We start from the raw sequence: 12,890 nt of genomic DNA, 5'->3' as shown, positions 1-12,890 counted from the left end.
AAGATAAACCGCAGTTCCTATGGAGGCCTGCAGGTGGCAGGCCTCCATAGGATAACCGCAAATGGAGCTTTAGGGCTCATGTACAAAAAACGGATCCGCAAAAACGATCATGAACATCGTCATATTCCAAAATGCCTGAACTATAAAAATATTCATCCCATAAGGCGAATGGTATAACGGAAAAAAAAAAAAATCGCCATTTTTTCATCACTTCACTTACCCCAAAGACGCCCCCTGGCTGTCTCCTCCTCCCTGTACCGATGCTATTGATTGGCATAAAGGGCGCCAAAAAAGGCCGGTGGGGGCGGCACAGCACCGCCATGGAGCAGCGGATCAGGAAACAAAATTGCGATATGACATCTCTTAAACATGCCCTACAGTGCCAGGTATTGAAAGGTGAAAGGTCATCTTTAAGTGAACATCTGGAATTGCCGTTTTTAGCTTAAAAAAACAAAACACACACACCAAAAGCTGTGCCTACAGAAAAAAAAACTACCAAAAATGCAACAGTGCCAATTGCCATGTGTGAACCTCAGGAAAACTGTCTTGTTGCCCATAGCAACCAATCACAGCACGCCTTTAATCCGTTACCCTGCCCTTAAAAGAATGAAAGCTGGGATGGGACTGGTTGCTACTGGAAACAAAGACGGGCCTTCTTTCGGACAATGGTCACACATCCCCCTGGTGTGCGGACTGCTCCCAGGAAGGAGGCGGAGACGACAGCGTCAATCCCTCCGGAAAGCCCGCGCATGCGCCGTAGCGGAGCTTGGTAGATGAGGCGGGTCCAGCACGACGTGGGTGTATGCGTGTGACGTCACGGAGCGTAGCGGCGGCGCTGTGTGAGGAAGGAGCAGTGGGAGTGCGCTCTCGGTGCGTCTCCATTAATCCCTGTCGGTGATCGCTCCGTTGTCCCGTTTTTGTGGTTGTCCGTGTTAACGACCTGGTCCTTGGCACTGTCGCTACGTCTCGCCGCCTCCCGGAGAGGCCCTGAAGGTGAGCGCAGGGCCGAAAGCCTGAGCTAGTCGCGGTTGCGGGATACGCCGGGGCCCGCATTGCATAATCAGGGCAGTTTGGTGGCTTGGGAGGAGGTGACGCCGGGCCGGCCGGTTCTCGCTGGTGTGGAGCCTGCGGGCAGTGCGGTCCTGGCGTAATGCTGGGGAAATCCCGTGGATACGTAGTTTGCGTAGCGGCCGGAGCGGTGTGCTGGCCCCCTGTGCCCGGGCGCCGTGACTCACCCTGGGCTCAGGCGGGCGCCGCTGGCTGCACACGAGCCGCCTGTTGGCGGGAGCTGTGCTGTTTACCACACTGCGGGCTGGAGTGCCTTCTAGGCGTGAGGCGGGGGGCCGGCTCTGAGGGATGGGCGGGTTACGAGGTTTCCGTCCGTCTGCGCAGGAAGGAGCTCGGAGACCCGTTACGCTTGTGGCGTAAGATCCCCCGGACGTTACGTAATGTGCGTACATAGGAGGTGGTGCTGGCAGCCCGGCCGGTCTGTGGTGGATTGTGCATTCTCATAATGGGGCCTTTTGGGGTGGAAATGTGTTTAGTTATTTTTTGCTGTTGCCCCTGGCGCCCCCTCCACCTCATCACTGTATCCGCTGTTACTTCTCTCTATTAAATGTGGCTGAAATAAAATTGGTGAAATTCTCCTCCTAGTATTCCTTATTTACTTTCATTTTGGGCACTGCCTGGGGAAGCCTCTGCCCTGTTCCTCAGTTGTGACTCCTGGCCGAATGGCTGACCCCGCTGTCTGAAGGGAAGGTTCCTCATCTCATCATTTTCTGAGCTTTTACCTGATGCGTGGGGGTCCGACACCTGGGAGCCCCCCCTTCCCCACCGATTAGCTGTTTGAGAAGGCACTCGCAGTAGTGCAGCTGTTCCTTTAGATTTCCCTACCCTCGTCACTTCCGGCCGCACCGGACATGACGTGGGGAGGTGTGCTGCGCCGCGCAGGCGCACAACGACGGGGTAGGGAAATGTCACAGCAGACTTAGCTGGACACCAGCCGACACTGCGCATTCGATGGGAGCCTCATCGGCGGTTAGGGTAGGGAAAAAGCACAGAATTTTTCCCTAACTGCTGATGAGGCTCCCAGCGCAGTCGGTCGGTGTCCAGCTGAGAACTTCCCCCCGATCACTGCGCCTGCACACTGGCCTGTAATTTTTCCCTAACCGCTGCTGAGGCTCCCGGAGCATGCGCAGTGTCGGCCGGTTTCCAGCTGTCTGCTGTGAAATTCCCCTACCCCGTCGTTGTGCGCCTGCGTGGCGCAGCACACCTCATCATGTCCGGTGTGGCCAGAAGTGACGAGCGTAGGGAAAACTAACGGAACACCGCCGCCTTCTCTAGACCAAGTGACGTCACGTTCGTTGGTCACGTGACCTAGGAGCAGCTCAGCCCCTTAGAAGGGAATGGGGCTGAGCGCAATACCAAGCGCGGCCACTGTACGATGGATGGCGCTGTGCTTGGCGAGGACTGCCGTGCCTTATCAAACAACCGACCGGCCTCTGATAAGATACTAAGGACTAGTGTTGAGCGAATCGAAGTCCACTAAGTGGACTTCGATCCGTATTTCAGGATAAATTAGATTTGCCGTGAAGCCGGATGTCCTCGTGCTTCGTGGTAGCGAATCGATTTAACCTGAAATTGTCTAAAAAAATAAATCGCACTTACCTGATCCATTTGCTCGTTAAGGGACAGCCGCTGTCCTCTTGCTTGAGGATCTCACACGTAATCCTGTGTGTGGTAACGTATGATGTCGCCACGGGCCGCGTGAGGTTTCTCGCCAGATCTTTAAGCAAGATAGCGGCGGTTGGCCCTTGGCGAGCAAATGGATCAGGTAAGTATGATTATTTTTTTATTATTATTATTATTATTATTATTTTTTTACATGGTTATTACTGTCAGATGCCGCCCTCATGTATGAACGCGGCATCTGAGGGGCACAATCACAGCTCCCTGTCATTGCACCTGCTATTTACAAAGAAATTCACTTCATCAAATCGATTTTTTTATTTTATTTTTCCAATTAACTCCTCTTTACTGATGACTAGGGATGAGCGAATGAAACATCCGAAGTCGATTTGCATAAAACTTTGTTCTAATACTGTACGGAGCTCCCGCTCCATACAGTATTGGGCTACTTTCACACTCGCGTCCGGTGCGGATCTGTCATGGATGGATCCGTTCAGATAATACAAACGGATCCGTTCTGAACGGATGCATTATCTGTAACATAGCCAAGACGGATCCGTCTTGAACACCACTGAAAGTCAATGGAGGACGGATCCGTTTTCTATTGTGCCAGATTGTGTCATAGAAAACGAATCCGTCCCGATTGACTTACATTGTGTTTGACTCAGTTTCGTCAGGCGGACACCAAAACGCTGCAAGCAGCCTCCAGAGCGGAATGGTGAAGGAACGGAGGCAAACTGATGCATTCTGATCGGATCCTTTTCCATTCAGAATACATTAGGGCAAAACTGATCCGTTTTGAACCACTTGTGAGAGCCCTGAACGGATCTCAGAAATGGAAAGCCAAAACGCCAGTGTGAAAGTAGCCTTATTTATGAAGTTAATACACAGTCTCGCGAGACTTCGCAAAGCAATAACTTCGGCTCATCAGAGCCAATACATTCTAATACTGTACGGAGCTCCTGCTCTGTACAGTATTGGAACTAAGTTTTATGCGAATTGACTTCAGATGTTTCATCTGAAGTTGATTCGCTCATCCCTACTGATGACCTATCCAGAGGATAGGACCTCAGTATCAAAATCTCGGAAAACGTTGGAAATATATGATCAAAGGTAGTGTCCCCAGCGGCGTCCCCATCCCCTTTGCATAGCTGTAATTCACCTGATGAAAACGCTTTTACTTTTGTGTCTATGAGGTGTCACCCCCGAGTTACGATGCTTTTTCCAAATATGCAAATTAGTTGTTTGGCGCAACGAAGTCGTCACTATTGCTCTTGTTGCACCGAAGCTTCCTTCTTTTCTGAGGCTAGCCACAGAAAGGGTACAAGAAGAGCATTGGTGGCGCCCTCGTTGCACCGAAGGCCAAATTTGCATATTTAGAAAAAGTGCCATAACTCAGAAACGGAGCCTCGGATCAACAAAAGGAAAACAGGTGAGTTACAGCTAGGTGTCTGTGCGGGATAAGGAGGACTCTGGTGACGGACTACATTAATATGTAAAGCAGTCACCGGCTGATAAAAAGAAAAAGCTCAGATCAGTATAAATTTATATTCCCCTTTCCTTGTAGTAATGGGGGAGTGGGAAGGTGAGTATTAAGCCTCATGCACACGTCCGTGGAACACCGGCCTGGATTTCTTCTGAGTGCAGGAGGGCACGGCGTCATTGGTTGCTATGATCTATACCAGTGTGTTACTGCACTGCAGCGGGAAGCGCACGGCGTCGTAGCAACCAATGACGCCGTGCGCTCTTGCACTTAGAAGAAATCCAGGCCGGTATCACACGGTCCGTGTTCCACGGACGTGTGCATGAGGCTTTACTTTATTATACTGCCGATCGTAGGCCGGACTTCCCATCTAGTCAGTGTACGGCTAGTTTCGCATCTCTGGCAGCCTGCTGGAGTTCTCCGGTCCTGGCACTGCCGGTTGCAAACAGAATGCCCACCGGCCACAGTAACTGTAATGGGATCCAGCGGAGATCCAGCTGCAAACCGGCAAATCTGCCGGCAATCGGCTGCACACTGCAGTTTGTGTCCAGCCAGAACTGGCGGCTGGATCACAGCGCCAGAGATGTGAAAAGTACATCAATGGGGACAAAACTGAACTGAAGGGAACGGAGTGCGCCAGAATGCCTTTCGTTTCATTCCCGTGGCAGACGCTGCAAACAACGTTTTTGTGTGCATCATGGGATTTTGTGGCAACTGGTCAGACGGATCCGGCATGACACACATTGTAAGTCAATGGTGCCAGATCCGTTTTTTCGGACACAAAAAAACGGGTTTGGCGCCCATTGACTTACAGTGGTTTTAGTGCAGAATCCGTCTTGCTCATTTTAGAGCTAATACAACCGGATCCGTTCTTAATGTATGCATACGGAATAACGGAAGCGTTTTTGCCGATCCATATTCAGCAAAACGCTAGCCATGATTTGTGTTTTCAGTCCACCGTTTTCAAGATATCTGCTTGCTTCCATCCAGTGACTAAAAAGCTATACAGGCCCTCAACAGCCAGACTGATAAGTGCTCACACACATGACCACATCCGTTCTGCCGTCCGCAAATCATGGATTTGCAAAACACGGATCCCGGCCGAGTGCATGCCTCCATATTTATTTATTTATTTTCACACTTTTCTCGAAATGTCCTAACCCTGTCCACAAAATGGACAAGAATAGAACACGTCCTCCTTTTCTTCTCAGTTTTTTGCGGGGCCACGGAACGGACATACGGATGTCAACAGGAGACATTTGGGGGTCATTTATCAAACTGGTGTAACGTAGAAGTGGATTAGTTGCCCATAGCAACCAATCAGATTCCACCTTTCATTTTTGACATCTCCTTTGGAAACTGAAAGGAGGAATCTGATTGGTTGCTGTGGTCAACTAAGCCAGTTCTACTTTACACCAGTTTTGATGAACTGAAAAATACTACAAAAAGTGTCAAAAAACGCAGGTGGCTAAAAAGATGCCGGGGACTTTAGCTGATACATTCTAGAGAAGTAATTTGTGCTGCTGATTAGTGTTGAGCGAACCTGTGTTCGGGTTATCGAAGAATCCCGTTATAGATTCCAAATTCCGTTATGATCCGGGGTAGCGGAATCCATAATGGGATTCTTTGATAACCCGAACTTTGGATGCAGAACTTAAAACACAAGTTCGGTTAACACTACTGCTGATGTCTATTCACTGGCTGTAAACAGAGATATTGGATGTCAGTTACAATGTTGCATAACTTCATCATCACCACATGAGGTGGGTGATATTAAATGTCTTGAGGAACACGGTAAAATCAGATATCTAGTATTATGGCTTCCTGGGGATTGTAGTCCGCTATTAGATGGTCTATAGATCCTGGAGGCGGGGCCTGCATAGCGAGGTCATGCAAAGTTAGGGGGTCATTTATTAAGACCGGCGGTTTAGACACTGGTCTTAATAAAGAAAAAAATAGGGGGTTGGGTCAGCACAACCTGTATGTGGTGCAGATCACTATGGCGAAATACATATACAAACGGAAAATGCAAATGTGATCGCACACTACATCCAGCACTCTGCCCTCCATGCTGGATGAGACATTGGTTTATATTTTGGCCAAAGCATAGTAAGCCACTCACCGCGTCAAGGTCGTCTCATGAGTGGTGGTGGATGTAGTGTGCGATCACATTTGCATTTTCTGGTCTTAATAAAGGCCTGCACTGACGGTGGAGCCGCCGGAGTTATGAAGAGGCGCCGGACTGTACATCAGTTCCGCGGATCCTCTGCCAGTTCTAAATGTAAGACCGCTTCCAATCTGTCTCACATTCAGACCCTTTTCTACGCCTAAAACAGGTGTAGAAAATGGTACATGAGACGGACCTACTGGGCCGCCCCTGCCACTTCCACTTTTATTTTTTGACCTGGCGTGAGTGGGGCGAAGACGCAGATTGCGGCACAAAGGAACTGCTCCTAATTTAGGTGTATTTCTGTTTAATAAGTGACCCCTTAGTCTGTATTTGTGTGTCCACCTTGGACTGGTCTGTGCGTGCCTTCAGTTTTCATCAGATATTCGTGCCACACCTAAAGGGGTCATATTGTCAGTCTGCAAGGTATAGCGCAGTCGGAGAAGCTTCCGTGGAACCTGAAGTGTTTTATTTCAAGCTTCTGCGTGTTCTCGGCTTCGGAGTCCAGTGGGCGGTCCGATCAGTGGTTGACAGTCATCTCTGTGGGTACTAGGAATGCTGGCGACCCCTGAGCAAAGCTTTAAATGGATAAATGACATGTTTTCCTGAATCTTTTCCTAAAAACCATACATCAGTCTGCTCTGCTCCTCCCGCTCTCTAACCCGCAGACTGCACTGCATTTTCCTGCTGCCCGGCAGGGGAAAGGTTTGGATCTTCTCTTCTGACCAGGACATCCCTTCTTGGGGCTGTGTACTGTGTGATTGTCTGCGATTTGCTGTCGTGCAGTTATTTTATGGTGTGAGTTGCATGTGACTTGGGATTTGTGCATTACTTACTCCGGCTTGTGGCGGTGCACGTGGAAGGGATGCCTTCCCAGTCTTTTGAAAGCAGATGATCCTGGCCCTATAGCTGACGAGCCAAAACGCATCCTATGTATCAACTAATAAAAGCACATTGAAGAAAGAGAGTGCCGGGATCAGAGTGCCTGGATCATCTGCTTTACTCGCATTGAAGTCCATGCTGGAAAACTTGTTTGCAGCCAATAATCTCGCAGGTTGTGTTTGCAACTGTGTTTTACTTATTTTTTCCGCAGTGTCACAAAGCAACCATAGTCACGACCAATACCTGAGATGTCACAATGCGGGGCACTAGAAGGGGTAGTTACTGACGCATCTAGTTGCATCACTGCTGCACTAATACAATGAAAGCCTAGGCTCTGTTGGTCTGAAAATGCAAAATGTAGAGGAAGGCTGGAGGTCTCGTGATGTAGAAGACCGCCCAGAGCAGCTTAGTGCCCTGCTGTAGGCTAATAGCTATAGGTTGTCTGGGCATGCTGGGAATTGTAGTTTTACAACAGCTGGAGAGCCGCAGGTTGGCAAGCCCTGCCCTATGGGGAGGCATCGTTTTGGTTGCGTCTGACTTGGTGGGATCCCTCTCTCACGGGTATCTTCCGTCAGCCTGGCAGATCCTGCTCCGCTGTTTGCTTTCAGTTTTGGTTTCCTCTCCCTGTAAGCTGGGGGTAGCGCTATTGCCAAGAAGCAGAGGTACTATAAAGTTATCCAGCACACAGTTCCAGGCTGCTGACTGCATCTCTACCCACATCCCAAGTGGCTTTAGCAATGGCCGCGGTGAGATCCACGCGTTGTCCCTGCGAGCGGCAGACCTCAGGTCTGTTATTTTCAAGCTCCAAGGTTTCAGCATAAGTACCTTTTTTTTTTTTTTTTTTACATTTTCATTTTGCGTGTTTTTGTGTATATTAAAGGATATTTTATGTATCCGTTCTGGTAGTTTATCTTAAAGGGGTTGTCGAGAATAAGTAATTTCTACCTAAGGTCGGCAGCTGCAAGATTCATACTTTCCTGCGCCGGTGTGACCAACTTCCGGTCCCCAGCTTGTTTTGTTGCGGCACAGCACAGACATGGTCAAATGCTCTGCTGCAGCCAACGACTGGCTACAGCGGTGACCTGTCCAGAAGCGGCAAGTTCCTGCTATAGCTAGTCATTGGCTCAGCGGAGCATGTGACCGTGCCCATGCTTGGCCGGAAGATGGAGGACCAGAGAGTTGTGGAGCAGGTAAGCTTTTGATTACAGGGGCAGGCTGCTGGCATTGGGTAAGACTACTTATTCATCTATAAATCCATATCAATTGCCTATCCTGGTGTGTGACCAGGGGGGAGTCTGACCCATGGTGCCCCCCACATCACCAGGATGTTATCTAGGTACAGCAGCTAGTCTCTATGAACTGTCTGGCCTCCAGTGATGTCATGAATATGATGCGACCACATCATGATGATGTCACTGGTGCCAGGTCCAGAATAAGTCCTGGTTCACGTGGTTGTAATCTCTGGCCAGGCCCCTTTTTGTAGAAATTTGTTGCCAAAAACTGGACTGGGCTCCTTCAGAGAGAAATAGAAACCTCTTCCCCAATTGAAGTTTTTCCTACATTGCTTGGGGTCCTTTCCCCTGTTTTTATTACATAGGTAGGCAGGACACTGACTAAATATACCGCTAGGTGAACCACGCCGTGGCTGGCACCGATGTGATGTGTAATCTGTAGTCAGGAAGACAACCTCCCGTGGTGTGCATTCTAATAGAGATGGTCTCCGATGGGACAGCCCCTTTAGTTTGGGAAAGACCTCCTTCTAACGGCATGTGGCCGTTCCACAAATTATAGAACGTCCTATTCTTGTCTGTTTTGCTGAAATGATAAGGCATTTCTATAACAAGGACCCAGGAAAGTGCAGGATGCCGTGCCCATGAGGCCTTAGGATGTGACCTAAGGTGGCCTATACATCTGGTGAATTCCTGATGAGAACTTTCAGATTCTCCAGACAAAACTTTTGGCATGTGAGAAGAAAGGTTTCCGGCACTGATACTTTTCAGTAGAAACCTCCTCTTTATTAATGTAAGGCCCCCTGCAGACGAGCGTGTCCGGATGCATTGCAGCAAACCCGCGCGAGTAGGTACGCGATTTCAGTCAGTTTTGACTGCGATTGCGTTCCGGTGTTCAGTTTTTATCGCGCGGGTGCAATGTGTTTTGCACGCTCGTGATAAAAAACTGAATGTGGTACCCAGACCCGAACTTCTTCACTGAAATTCATGTTTGGGTTCGGTGTTGTGTAGATATAATTATTTTCCCTTATAACATGGTTATAAGGGAAAATAATAGCATTCTTTAATACAGAATGCTTAGTACAAGGTCAATTGAGGGTTAAAAAAATTAATAAAATTAACTCGCCTCCTCCAATTGATCGCGTAGCTGCCAGTCTCCTGTTCTTTCTTCAGGACCTGTGGTGACGTCCCTAAGCTCATCACATGGTCCATCACCACGGTGATGGACCATGTGATGTGACGTCACCACAGGTCCTTTAGCTGGCAGCTCATGATTAAAGGGGTATTCTCATCTTGCAAATTCGTCCTCACCTGCAGTCACTCTGCTGTTCACTTCCTGGTTTTTCTGCAGCTAAGGCTTGGCGGGCTTAGGCAGCTAGAGTGAAGGCTGGCCACGCCTCCTTATGACATCACACTGAGAACTCAGTCCTTGCGTGCAAGTTCATGTGAAGACTATGAGTCATCAGTCTGGCAGCCTACAGTGTGTGTGAGTCCCCTCCCCCTGCTGGGGAATCAGAGAGCTGTGATAAGTGAGCTCAGTGTACAGGAACATGTGGCTGTTCTGCAGTTTTACACACAAAATCTCTGTCTGATCTCTTACAAACCCAAGTAGACTTCTAATCTGTGCTTTTGTCTCCCATAAAACACGACCATCCCCCACCCCTCAGCACTGATGCAGATTTGTTTCCATTATAGCTGTACTCCAGTTGTGTATAAACCTTACACTATGTATCTGTATAGATGCATATACAGCTCAGCTACATGTGGCTACTCTAGTCCCCTAACATCACTTTGGCTGAATGGCTTCCTATACAGCTCTGCTACATCTTTATTCTACTCCCCCACTAGCACTGTGTCTGAAAAGCTTCATATACAGCTCTGCTACATCTGTCTGTTTATCTCTCCAACCAGCACTGTGGCTGAACAGTCTCATATACAGCTCTGCTACATCTGTTTCTCTCTTCCATCAGCATTGATGCTGACCCACCACATACAGTCATGTGAAAAAATTAGGACACCCTTTGAAAGCATGTGGTTTTTTGTAACATTTTTAATAAATGGTTATTTCATCTCCGTTTCAACAATACAGAGAGATTAAAGTAATCCAACTAAACAAAGAAAACTGAAGAAAAGTCTTTTCAAGATCTTCTGTAAATGTCATTCTACAAAAATGCCTATTCTAACTGAGGAAAAAGATAGGACACCCTCACATGTATTCCCTCTTAAATTGGCTCAGATCTCACACCAGGTGCACATAATTAGTAGATCGTTACTCTGCATGTTGAATGAGGCTTGCCCTATTTAAACCTCAGACATTTAGTTTGGTGTGCTCCTGACTGTTGAAGTGAGAGTGAGCACCATGGTGAGAGCAAAAGAGCTGTCAGAGGACTTCAGAAAAAAGATTGTAGCAGCCTATGAGTCTGGGAAGGGATTTAAAAAGATCTCAAAAGATTTTGAAATCAGCCATTCCACTGTCCGGAAGATAGTCTACAAGTGGAGGGCTTTCAAAACAACTGCCAACATGCCCAGGACTGGTCGCCCCAGCAAGTTCACCCCAAGAGCAGACCGCAAGATGCTAAAAGAGGTCTCCAAAAACCCTAAAGTGTCATCTCGAGAACTACAGCAGGCTCTGGCTACTGTTGATGTAGAAGTACATGCCTCTACAATCAGAAAGAGACTGTACAAGTTTAACTTGCATGGGAGGTGTGCAAGGAGGAAACCTTTGCTTTCCAAGAGAAACATCGAGGCCAGACTGACATTTGCCAGAGATAAAGTTGACAAAGACCAGGACTTCTGGAATAATGTTCTTTGGACAGATGAGTCCAAAATTGAATTATTTGGACACAACAGCAGAGGACATGTTTGGCGTAAACCAAACACAGCATTCCAAGAAAAGAACCTCATACCAACTGTGAAGCATGGAGGTGGAAGTGTCATGGTTTGGGGCTGCTTTGCTGCAGCAGGACCTGGTCAGCTCACCATCATAGAATCCACGATGAATTCTACTGTGTATCAGAAGGTGCTTGAAGAACATGTGAGACCATCAGTTAGAAAATTAAAGCTGAAGTGGAACTGGACCATGCAACATGACAATGACCCAAAACATACTAGTAAATCAACCAAAGATTGGCTGAAAAAGAAGAAATGGAGAGTCCTGGAATGGCCAAGTCAAAGTCCAGATTTGAATCCCATTGAGATGCTGTGGGGTGACTTGAAAAGGGCTGTACGTGCAAGAAACCCCTCAAACATCTCACAGCTGAAAAAGTTCTGCATTGAGGAGTGGGGTAAAATTTCCTCAGACCGATGTCGAAGACTGGTAGATGGCTACAAGAACCGTCTCACTGCAGTTATTTCAGCCAAAGGAGGTAACACTCGCTATTAGGGGCAAGGGTGTCCTATCTTTTTCCTCAGTTAGAATAGGCATTTTTGTAGAATGACATTTACAGAAGATCTTGAAAAGACTTTTCTTCAGTTTTCTTTGTTTAGTCGGATTACTTTAATCTCTCTGTATTGTTGAAACGGAGATGAAATAACCATTTATTAAAAATGTTACAAAAAACCACATGCTTTCAAAGGGTGTCCTAATTTTTTCACATGACTGTATACATCTCTGTTACATCTGTCTATTTCCTTCACCATTAGTACTGTGGCTGAACAGCAGCTTATTCAGCTCTGCTACATCTGCTCCCTGTGTCCATCCATTTCATACAGTTGCCCCCTTTGTCCATCCATTTCATACAGTTGCCCCCTGTGTCCATCCATTTCATATAGTTGCCCCCTGTGTCCATCCATTTCATATAGTTGCCCCCTGTGTCCATCCATTTCATATAGTTGCCCCCTGTGTCCATCCATTTCATACAGTTCCCCCTTTTGTCCATCCATTCCATACAGTTGCCCCCTGTGTCCCTACATTCAATACAGTTGCCCCCTGTGTCCCTACATTCAATACAGTTGCCCCCTGTGTCCCTACATTCAATACAGTTGCCCCCTGTGTCCCTACATTCAATACAGTTGCCCCCTGTGTCCCTCTATTCCATACAGTTGCCCCCCTGTCCTTCCATTCCATACAGTTGCCCCCCTGTCTTTCCATTCCATACAGTTGCCCCCTGTGTCCTTCCATTCCATACGGTTGCCCCCTGTGTCCCTACGGTTGCCCCCTGTGTCCCTACATTCCATACGGTTGCCCCCTGTGTCCCTACATTCCATACGGTTGCCCCCTGTGTCCCTACATTCCATACGGTTGCCCCCTGTGTCCCTACATTCCTTACGGTTGCCCCCTGTGTCCCTACATTCCATACGGTTGCCCCCTGTGTCCCTACATTCCATACGGTTGCCCCCTGTGTCCCTACATTCCATACGGTTGCCCCCTGTGTCCCTACATTCCATACGGTTGCCCCCTGTGTCCCTACATTCCATACGGTTGCCCCCTGTGCCACTCCTA

At 48.1% G+C, this 12,890-nt stretch overlaps 1 protein-coding gene across 2 annotated transcripts in view; it reads left to right on the top strand.

Moving 5' to 3' along the window:
• The first annotated feature begins 216 nt into the window (after nt 1-216).
• BRD4 (bromodomain containing 4) overlaps nt 217-12,890 on the top strand; it is a 62,630-nt gene continuing 49,956 nt past the window's right edge. For both annotated transcript variants that reach the window (XM_040414729.1, XM_040414726.1), the window contains exon 1: nt 217-993. The gene's annotated coding sequence lies outside the window, so the exon portion shown is untranslated. The remainder of the gene's footprint in view (nt 994-12,890) is intronic.

The sequence above is a fragment of the Bufo bufo genome, chromosome 1 (genome assembly GCF_905171765.1).
Source record: "Bufo bufo chromosome 1, aBufBuf1.1, whole genome shotgun sequence".
Taxonomy (NCBI): Eukaryota; Metazoa; Chordata; class Amphibia; order Anura; family Bufonidae; genus Bufo; species Bufo bufo.
This window is presented reverse-complemented; position numbering and strand designations above follow the sequence as displayed.